This window comes from Staurois parvus, unplaced genomic scaffold (assembly GCF_062004578.1).
Source record: "Staurois parvus isolate SC_StPar_1 unplaced genomic scaffold, SC_StPar_1.0 ptg000988l, whole genome shotgun sequence".
In the NCBI taxonomy this organism is placed as follows: domain Eukaryota; kingdom Metazoa; phylum Chordata; class Amphibia; order Anura; family Ranidae; genus Staurois; species Staurois parvus.
In genome coordinates, this window is record NW_028318784.1 from 7,156,608 (window position 1) to 7,168,112 (window position 11,505).

Sequence of the window (11,505 nt, forward strand, 5' to 3'; positions counted from 1 at the left end):
GCAGGACCTTGGCATGGGCTGAGCAGCCCTTAAGTGTGACTGAGCCTGCTGAGCAGCAGGGGAGTGTCAGGTGGAAGATAAAGTGAAGGCTGGAGTGTGGAGCCTGGGCAAGGGCCCATGGAGGGGCCTACCTACAGGCAGTTGCTGAAAGGGAGGATCTCTCAGCCTCACCATCCCCTGAGAGAAGATATCCTGGGAAGCAGGGAAGGAGATAGTCCAGAATAGGACCTAAAGGCAGCCACCAACCCACAAGCTTACAGGAGAGGACTGAGTGAGTAATTCTATACCCCCTGGGCCAGATAAAGGAAGAGGGCATTCTGGTGGGAAACCTGACTAACTCCTCATCTGGGACTGTAAATTTTAAAGTGGCAACTTCTGGATCCCCTTGCCAAGGGTTTCCCTCAGGAAGCTGCATGAAGAGGAGAATTCATCTAGGGTCTGAGCTGGTACACCTGGAGGGCTGGAGAGCTCTTCCAACAAAGAGACTTTCCTGTCTATTGGACCTGTACATAGTCAGTTAGGAGTTTGCCATCAGTTCACAGTTCTCGTGGGCATCTCATGCACCCCTCAACCCCATCAAAGTTTAATACACCCTAATAAAACAAACAAAAAAAAAACCAAACTCAAGGACTGTTTACTGTCTACTGTGTGCAAAGTCTGAAGAAAATGTGAGTTGCCTGGCTGTGCAGGACTATAGGGGGACCCAAAACTTAGCAACTCCTAAGTGGGTAGTGCTACATTTACAAATAGGTTGGGAAGGTTATAGCCCCTGTATGGTTATTTTTGCCACCTGTCTCTCATAGCCAAAACAAAAAGTGAAAGGAAATCCCTCTAAAGTGAAGGAATCCCTTGTTGTCACCAGAACTTGTGTCCCCATTAGAAGATAACCCCACTATTCCTGTTCTGATGTCAACCCAATATTTGGGATTTTCTTTTATGTTCACTATGGTTGCAAATGGTAAACAGGACAGAGAGGGTGAATCTCCCTAAAAGGAGCACAGACAACAACAAAAATTGGGAGGCGTGCTAATACCTCCCCACTCTATCCAAAACTAAAAAAAAAAAAGTTTTACCTTCACTTATGCTTTTAAAAGTAAGGATCCCAATGTTGAGTCTTGGGGTACACCACTAATAACCTCAGACCATTCAGATTATGAATCATAAACCCAGAACTATACTTACCTTCACTTCAGCACTTTGGTGACCCAGAGCTCCCCGACGTGTAAATTGTGTACTGTGCAGCTCAGTGTATAGCTGCCGACAGCCAGGTAAGAATCTTTAATTCAAAAGACACATGGTATGTCTATTCTGTATTAAAAATCCTGCCGATTCACCAATTGTTTTTGTTTCTACTCAAAGTTCCACTTTAATCACCGCTCTCTGAATGCGGTCTTTTAGCTTGGGTTAAGGTGACAGAGTTACAAGCCAAACATTACAAGTCAAGTCAAGTGGAATGTGACTAAATACCAGTCTTCTGCTAGCTACAGTTGACTACAAAAAATATATGTATAATCCTGATTGTGTCACTTTGTTGTCCTACTATGACCAAATGGGTAGCACTAATCTTTAACCCCTTGACCCCCAGTCCCCAGTACATCTATATATAGAATAGAGTATTCCATATTGTATCGATCTTTCCAATAATGCTTGAACTATATGACCAACCCATTTGCGTTCAGCAGACTACTGTGAAATTACTGTTCGAGTATTTAATAACTCAGGGGCGTCGGTCTTTAAATATTGAATAAACATAAGATCAGATAACCTACATCATCCGTTCATTACAAGGCTTAAATAATTTAGGATTAGTCATACCGTTTAGCTTCAGGAAACTTTAATTTGTATACATTATCCAGTCGAGGAATGTACGAGAGAGAGCGGTAATTTGTCATTTCCCAGGATTTCACATTCATTACAAGAACACTTCCATTTAGCATCTTTTATATCTCTAAATGAGTCAGAGTGATCGGGGAAGGGAAGGAGGATATAAGCAACTAATGCATTTTCCACTATCTACAGCCTTATAGAGAGGTGCTGCACTGCATGGCAAGATTCCCAAAGTCACATCGCTGTAAAGAATCAGGATTTTTATCGCCATTTGTAAAAAATAAGGGAAGCCATCTTTATGAAGGGGTGAATCTGACATTCACCAAATATTCACTGCAGTTACATCTTCCTGGTATATATGTAATAGATGACAGCTTTGGTGAAAGTCACATTTACATCTACTTCTTTATAAAAAAAAAGACAACCTTTAATATGGACCTATACTGAAATGTTAGCATAAGCCTAAGGTGTGTCTAAACCCAAGAACAAAAACAGAGTCTGTATATGGAGTGCTTGCATTAGTTTTATTTTTTTCATCCTTCCTGCCTTTTTGACCCAGTGATCCTGCCAGTTAAAAATGTCCTGTTCTAGGATGCAAAAGCTCACTCACTGTACTCTGTATCTATGGAGTCGCAGCACTGCCCCACTACTACAGTAAGTGTGCAAGAAAATAAGGGACAAATTGGTACCACACTCCCAATACCATAACAGTACGAAAAAGGGAAAAATCTAAACAGATTTTACAGGTACCATACAGGGATCTCAAATATATAAAATCACTATTATTTAATAAATACAATTTAAGTTATTTAAGATATATTTTCCAGTATCATGGCCTTTCCACCAGTGATGGGATGCCTCCCCACCGCTGGCAATGATACTGAAAACTATGTATTATGATACTGATAGAAAGGTTAAATAAATACTTACCTAGGCAATGGTGGTAGACATGACATTTGAAACAGCATTCTGTGTGTGAATGCTAAATGTTTTGCATTAACCTGGAACCTTTTAACCACTTCCAGTCCAGGGCAATTATCAGTTTTCAGCGCTATCACACTTTGAATGACAATTGCGCGGTCATGGAATATTGTACCCATATTAATTTTTTACCATTTTTTTGAGACAGATAAAGCTTTATTTTGGTGGTATTTATTCACCACTGGGATTTTATTTTTTTTGCTATGTAAATGAAAAAGTCAAAAAATTTATAAAAAAAGCGTTATTCTTATAAAATTTTGCAAATAAATAATCTTTCATCATAAATCTTGGCCAAAATGTATTCTGTTATCTTTTTAGTAAAAAAAAAAATATAAGCCAAATTAGTTTATAACCAAAAATTTTAATTTTTAAACATTTTTTTTTACATTTTTAATTTATTTTTTTATATTATTATGTTTTTTTTAACATACTGTCACCCTAGCAGTACAATGACACTGTACTACTTGTGGGGGGTGATGAAGATTTTTTTTTTTTTTTTACAGTGATTGCTTTTACACCCATATAGGATGTAAAAGCAATCATTTCTCTTTCTCTCTGTCTGCATTCTTGCAGCCATTGAGAACTACTGAGTGAGCTGTGATTGGTCACAGCTTGTCACATGGTACAAGGTTGTTGTGAATAGCCCTGTACCATGTGACCTCTGTGATCATTCACAGATTTCACACGTAGTAAGCAATGGTGTCACAAGTTACATCTTGCTTATTACTTTGCATGTGATCACTTATTGGCCAATCAGTGATCACATGATTGGGACCTCGTACAGAGGTCCCGTCCGAGGATCGGTGTTTCACTGTGTCCAGAGGACACAGCGGGCACCAGATCGCGGTGCTGCGTGCTCCCAGGGAGCGCGCACAGCTAGAAATGGCGGGTGCCGTTTATGAACGGCAACCCGCTCCTGGAGTGCCACCGCCCTGCCGTTTATAAACAGCAGGAGGACAGCAAGTGGTTAAAAAGTAACTCCACTTTTGTTAAAAAAAAACCCATTCCCCTCTGAGCAATCTAAGTAAATTGCAGAGATTTTAACAAAGCAGATTCCTACCTTTTGTTATTCTGAAGAAATAGCTATTTGTTTGTCTGTGCCCATGTGCAAAGTGTATGTGAATAGGAGTGATTTTAAAATTATAAATCAGGTGCTGTACTTGCAGAGTCACTTTCTAATAATGAAAGTGACAGGGTCTGCATCCCCTTTTCTGCATTTCTTTTGGGAATATCTAATCAAAAATGACATTTTTGTTGCAGGCGATGCCCAAAATCTGACTTGTGTGACTTCAGCGAAAATCAGCAAAAATCAGCAAGCCAACTGCACAAGCAGGAAATGACATTTTTGGTGGGGCATTCTGTACACCATCTCTGTACAGAACACCTCCAGGTTGCCACACTGCATTGCATTTTACAGAAAATTACAGCACTGAAGATTAAAAAGGAAATGTATTTTTTAATAACATTCAAATACAATGTGACTTGTGTATTTTTTTATTTGCTAAATTTTCCCACAAAAGTGGAGTTATCCTTTAAGGTCTTATCATAAATTTTATACTGTATGTTGATATTAATAGCATAAAAAAAGCATTTATCTATGGTGCATGTACAGACTTCAGAGGTTGGCAGATTATAAATATTTTACCCAAACCTAGCTGGCACAATATATTCAAAGCATTCAGTGTTGGCGCTATATGATATACTGATATGGGAGTTGGTATTAACCTGAGATCAGCAAAATACTCTGAAATGTGCAATACATCATATGAACCTGCAGTTGAGGTGACCCTAATTATCTCCACTACGAAATGACAGGCCCACTTGAAATGCAAAAAGTCTTTTTGTAGACTGGATACAGGAATAAAGTAACATATAACACATTTGATAGCAATATAATTATATATTTAATTTTGCACAAAACCATTACTTTAGTGCATATTCCGGGGTAGTCGTACATAAAATGCTCTATGTATATCACATTCCAATTTAGAATTATGGTTGGTTGAAGGGGTGACTATATCACACACAGGGAGAACTTTTACACAGCTTGAGTTTATCGCTAATGAAAAATGAATGGCTTCAGAAGCAAATTAGTCAAAAAACATATTGGCACACAGAGAGCAGCAGCAAGCGTTTAATCTTCCAGATAGAGTTTCAGCATAGGTGTCATCCCTAAATCAAACACTGTCATAGCATTTTATTGCTCCTGTTGAGAATTAAAGAGGCCAGATAATGCTGGCTTGCATTTTATTTGATGAATGCCTCTTACTCCTTTGACATAAGAGTGTGACACTCTTTTCATCTAAGTCACTGAAGGCCAGACTGTGCCAAGCACTTCCTGCTGGCCTACATCTTCAACCAGATCAGGACGAGCTATCACAAGGAGTTTTAGGAGAGTTCACTGACTGCAGCTGTTATGGAGTAAATGGGGTGATGAACTTCAACTCCCGGATATAGACTTTTTAATGGAGTGGGTGGGGGGGGGGAGGGTCAGTTTTTCTTGGAACAGAGAGGAGAGAGCTTCCTCTTGCTGGAGGGGGCTGCAGATCTCCACTACTGTCTGCAACCTGGGGTGCTGAGGGCCAGAGCAACCCTGAGTGCAGAGCTAGAAGGATTGCTGACAGCCAAGTGTCCACATCAGAGTTCACAATGTGCCTAGGACTGGTGAGCAGCTGCTTGTGGTGTTTGATTTTACTGCTGTTAGCAGTCTGATTATGAAAGGAACTAACCATCCACCTTAAATCACTGCATGCATAACTTGATAAGAATTGTACTTATGTGCACCACCATAAAGACTAGGCCCCAGTGATTAACCAGCTGAAGATTGAAATTAAGGGGACATATACTTACAATCAGGGGCGGACTGACCATTTGGAAACTCGGGCACTGCCTGAGGGCCAGTGGTCAGTAGGGGGCCCCATGAGATGCCCCTGGTACCTTTTTCATAGGTTTTTTTGAGTTTGGGCAAGGACACAGGGGCCTCATGATCCCCTATTGCCTGGGAGCCCCATGAGTTGTCAGTCCGCCCCTGCTTACACTGTGAAGTATGATGGCTTCCCTGTATGTCCAAGGGCAGAATATAGTTAAAAGCAGTACAATGAAGTTGTGAGACAAGCTGGTGGAGTTAAGGACTGGTAGGAAAAAAACATGTCACTTGATGTCACCCTTTTGTAAGGGTGTGTTGCTATAGAGTGCATTATGGCATCTAAGGTGAAGGTGTAAAATGCCAGTAAGTGTTGAATGCGAGTTGATATAGTTGGAGTAATCTCGAAGTGCCCTTAGGGGGTGACACCACCTCACTACATATGTATACACCAAAAAGCTAACTACCAAATACAAAAGTAAATTATTTTTTTCCCTAGCAGGAAATGAAAGAAAAAGGCCAAATAAATCACAAAAGAAAAAAAAGCTGCAAAGGGGTGACACAGAGATTAGCAAACAAGCTAACCAGGGAACCCCCTGAACAGAGAAAAAAAGTTATGCACTTCATTATTAGCCTGAAGTACAATATTCCCAATGCACATGTTCCTGAAATTGGCTGTAAGTATAGATTGGTGCTGTAGCAACCATGGATTGGAATTGAGAATGTTCAAATCAAGAAGTATGTCACCAGCACACCAGGATCTCCAAAATGGGTCCAAACCTTTACTCAGAAATCACATCATGGTTATAAGAGCAATGATTTGGAGCCATGCAGGACCCCATAATCACATTTTTGGTCACACAAACCTGAAACTCATCCCTATTTACAGCATATGATTTGATACAGTCTGACTACACAATCTCCTTTACACTTACCAACAACTATTCGTACAACAACCTAATTAAACTATGCATTCAATTCATACCCAATAAGACAGACCCTAACAAACAGACCCATTTGCAGTTACTTTTTAAACAGGTGCTACATTGTAAAAATAGTCAGAAAAGGAATTTTTTTTTCAATTTTATTTTAATATTTTAGGTGTATGAGCAAAATGGATAAATTCGATGTAAATAATAAACTTTACAAAAAAAAATGTTTTTGTTAGTAGTTTGTAATTTTATTATATAGGTATAGGACCAGACATATTTTCTCATTACATATGCATGCTCTACTTCCTGCCATGCTGAGCTACACAATGGTTGTGACTTACTGCTCCTTCTGACAATACAAGTTTATGAGTCAGTGGATTCATTAATAACAATGCATTGCCTGTTTAGCTGATATCTTATCTCAACAGCTGTTGAACAATTAGGCATAGTCATCATAGTAGTCTATACATCTTTACATGCAATCCAAAGCCAATATATTAGACAAGGATGTTGACATGTGGACATCATATCAGAAACAACTTTTAGGTAAGCACTTCAATATTATAGAATAGAATAGAATAGACATAAAAATGCATCTTATGTGCACTCTAAAGCCAGCCATACATGGATCAAAATTCAGCCAGTTCAGCAGAGACCAGCCTAATTCCAATACATTTTTGGTCACCCTGGCTGTACAGAAGTCAATCTACTAATCGGGTTCTGTACAACCAGCCTGTCGAGTTTTTCCCAGGGAATCAGTGCTGCCGGATATAGCTGTCAAAAAATAATAGCGCAGCTGGTTGAATGAAAAAAAAAGCAATGTATGGACTGCCTAAAGGGCTTGTTGTCAGGTGTGGCTATACTACAGCCCCTATGAAAAGTGAACCATGGTGGAACTTTTTTAAGAGAGCCCAGCCATTCAAGTGGCTGAAGGCATGGAACTCAGAAGGAAGACCAGACGAAGATGGAAGTGCGCAGAAGCTGCTGGATTGATCACAGCACAGCGCTGGAGGGCTTGGTTTGACAGGTAAGTATACCATAATGTGCTAATATGCTGTGCATGCTAGCACCTTATGGCATAACCCACCTGGGGGCACCTAAAAAGTAGATCTGACAGCGAACTTAACTACTGCTTTTAGGCTAGGTTCACATCTATGCATTTTTTTGTGCATTTGTAGATCTGCAGAAATGCACTACAATCCATTTAACATCATTTCCTATGGGTCCCATTCACACCTATGCAGTTTGCTGCAATGCATTTTTTGGAAAGGCGCAGGGACTTTTTTACATGCAGAACGGTGTACTTTTGGCTCCATAGACTTCAATGGAACCTCATCAAAAATGTATAAAAAGTGAAGGAAACATGAAGACACATCATTAATAGTTTTGCACCCTGTTTACATGCACTCCAACAATGACTGTAAGGCAGTTCTCAGGATTTCCTGATGTTGACAACAGTGGACCATACCTCTGTAATGTGTACTAAATTAGCCACTTTTAAGATAGCCATAGATGGATTGAAATTTGGCTGGTTCAGCAGGGACTGGCCACATTTTGATCCATGTGTGGCTACTGCAGTTGAACAGAAGTCAGTCTAAGAGATGGATTTCTGTTCAACTGCCTTGTCAGATAAAAGCAGCTCGATCAGCTGATGCAGCCAATGGGTGAAACATTGATGTTTGTATTCTGACAGCAGGGAAGTCTCCATTTGATTGAGTGGATGGGGGAATTGGTTCAGTTTTTTTCGCTAACCCCTGCTGACTGAAAGAAAAAAAACTGAATATTGAATAGCCAGCTTTAGTCTCCATCAATAGACAGGGTGACAACATAGGAGAGGAATTGGAAGATTGGGATAGAGCATTGTCACCCTGTAAGGTAACAATCTATTATTTTTAATGATAGCTGTAGATTTAAAAAAATACTGAAAATAGCTGTTGAATTGGCATTTTATACCTGAAAGCTAATATGAGATTTTAGTGATTGGGTGTACATATACTCATGATTTCAGTTCATAATAAGCTCTAGAAGAAGGTTATTTCTTTTCAAGGCTGAACACTTACATGAAAGCAGTGGTAACATTTTCAGAGTTTTCTGCGCCATCTTTCCGGCTAACGAACATCGAGGAAAGCGCGGCTGGGAGAATGTAAGAAGACAGGGTGCAGACTGCAGCTATTTGACAGATTGTCAGGAATCTCCAGAGAAGTCATTGAGAATGTCACCAACGGGAAAGCTCTGCACAGCTTTACAATTTTAGAGATGGAGATAGAGTTCACCTGCTGTAAATAAAAACTAAGCCGCTGACAGTGCCAAAAACTATCTATTTTGACACCAGAGTTAAGTGAGGAAACAATCCCTTCCCCCGCAGAGATTTTAAGAAGAGCTCTCATAGTCACCCTGTGACAGCAGCGTATCTTTCCCGAAATAGAGACACCAGCCAAGCTTTTAACCTCTTGCTAAACCGTATTCAATCAGTGCAAGGAAATTGTATCAGCTTGGAGCTGAATAAATGGCTTGGAGTGTGACTGATCATTTATTTTAAGAAACTGAAGGAGATGAGAAGATGAATGGTGTTTGTGTACAGATGACCAAGAACTTAAAAGCAAAATAATAATCAAGTTTAATCAAGTATAATGTAAGTCTACCCAACTGGAATCCCTTAGTTTAGGTTGAAGATTAAAGCCCAGCTCCAGCAGGGTCCTTCCAGTGGTGCAACCAGTTTCCCGAAGCCTCCTCTCTAATGCAGGGTTAATAGCTATGCATTGCAAGTTTTGATGCTGAAGGACTACCCAAAGACTGGAGCTTTGGGAAGATAAAGACATAGGATAATAGGGTAAGTAATACTGCTTGTTCTTCTACCAGCCAGACACAATGAGCATCTACCCTGCTTGTAAGTGGGTTGCAACTGAGCTAGTTACAGTTGTGTCCAAAAATATTTGCACCCCTGTATTTCTGTCAGATTATGCACAAGTTCACCCAGGAAATTGTTGCAATTATAAATGTTTAGGCATTTAGGCATTTAGGCATTCTCATGTTTATTTCTTTTGTTTGCATTGGTATGACACAAAAATGTGGAGAAACAAACAGCCAAATCTGACACATTTCATGCAAAACCTCAAAATGTCCAATTTTGGACAAAATTATTGGCATCTTCTTAAAATTGTTAGAAATGTTTGCATTCCAAGTTTGCGATGCTCCTGTAATTTGTAATTAAACTCACCTGTATCAATTAACAGGTGCTGACAATATAGAAATCAGACTGGCAACAAGTTAAAATGGTGAAAATTTGACTCAACCATTCGGTTGTGCGTCTCGAAGCGAATGGCGAAGAGAAATAGCTGCAAAGAATTGTCTGAGAATTTGAGAACAAAAATTGTGGAAAAGCATGGACAGTCTCAAGGTTACAAATCCATCTCCAGAGATCTTAATGCTTCTGTGTCCAACATTGTCAAGAAATGTACAGCCCATGGCATTGTAGCTAATCTCCCTGGGCATGGATGAAAGAGGAAAATTGATCAAATATTGCAACAAAGGATTGTTGGAATGGTGGATAAAGAACCTCGATCAACTTCCAGACAAATTCAAGCTGGCCTTCAGGCACGGGGCACAACTGTGTCAGCTTGCACTATACTGTACGTCTCCATCTGAATGAAAAGGGGCACTATGGTAGGAGAACCAGGAGGACCCCACTGCTAGCAAAAAAACATAAAAAAGCCAGATTGGAGTTTGCCAAAACTTACCTGAGGAAGTCAAAAATCTGTTTGGGAGAATGTGCTGTGGACAGATGAAACAAAATTACAGCTTTTTGGTAAAGCCCATCATTCTACTGTTTTCAGAGAAAGAAATGAGGCCTTTAAAGAAAAGAATATAGTCGCTACTGTCAAACATGGTGGAGGTTCACTGATGTTTTGGGGTTGCTTTGCTGCCTCAGGCACTGGATGTTTTGATCATGTGCATGGCATTATGAAATCTGAAGACTACCAAAGAATTCCGGGGTGCACTGTAGGGCCCAGTGTCTGAAAGTTGGGTCTCCGTCAGAGGTCATGGGTCTTGCAGCAGGACAATAACCCAAAGCACATATCAAAAAGCACCCAGAAATGGTTTAAGACAAAGTGCTGGAGAGTACTGAACTGACAATCAATGAGTCCAGATCTCAATCCCATAGAGCACCTGTGGAGAGATCTCAAAACAGGAGTTGGGAAAACGAACCCTTCCAGTCTGAGAGACCTGGAGCAGTTGACAAAAGAAGAGTGGTCCAAAATTCCAGTAGAGAGAAACTCATTGATGGTTATAGGAAGTGACTGATTTCACTTATTTTTTCCAAGGGGTGTGCTACCAAATAATAAATTGAGGGTGCCAATAATTTTGTTCAGTCCATTTTTGGAGTTTTTGGGTGGAACGTGTCAGCTTTGGCTTTTTGTTTCTCCACTTTTTTGTGTGATATCAATACAAACAAAAGAAATAAACATGAGAATGCCTAAACATTTGTAAGTGCAACAACTTTCTGGGCTGGTTTCTTTGGATCCAACCCACTGGTCCTGTGCCATGGGAGAGCCCGGGGGGTTTGGAGAGAAATCCTTAAGCTGACTTTTTGGTCATAGCTTCCCGCTACACTTCTGCTAACTTCTGGGAGCCTACCATGATGTAGGAGGTCATTGGGATCTGAAGTTCACTCTGAAGACATCAGCCACTGGGGAATACAGCTGATGGGCCTTTTTTAACATGGACTCTACCTTTACAGGTATTCCAGGGCAGCACATAGCCTGAGTTAGGATTAGGGATGTAGGGACAAGAACTGTTTTTATTATGGTTTTTGTAAGCTCAGAGTTTTTCTTAACCTCCCTAGCAGTCTGATTATGTCCATATTTCTGTGCTCAAAGCAGTAAATTTTTTTGCATGGAAATA

The 11,505-nt window shown here is 40.1% G+C and overlaps 1 long non-coding RNA gene across 1 annotated transcript in view; it reads right to left on the reverse strand.

Moving 5' to 3' along the window:
- LOC149441416 (uncharacterized) overlaps positions 1-8,921 on the reverse strand; it is a 32,167-nt gene extending 23,246 nt beyond the window's left edge. Inside the window, exon 1 of the long non-coding RNA XR_016307386.1 lies at positions 8,664-8,921. This is a non-coding gene — a long non-coding RNA (uncharacterized LOC149441416). The remainder of the gene's footprint in view (positions 1-8,663) is intronic.
- Between the last annotated feature and the right edge of the window lie 2,584 nt (positions 8,922-11,505).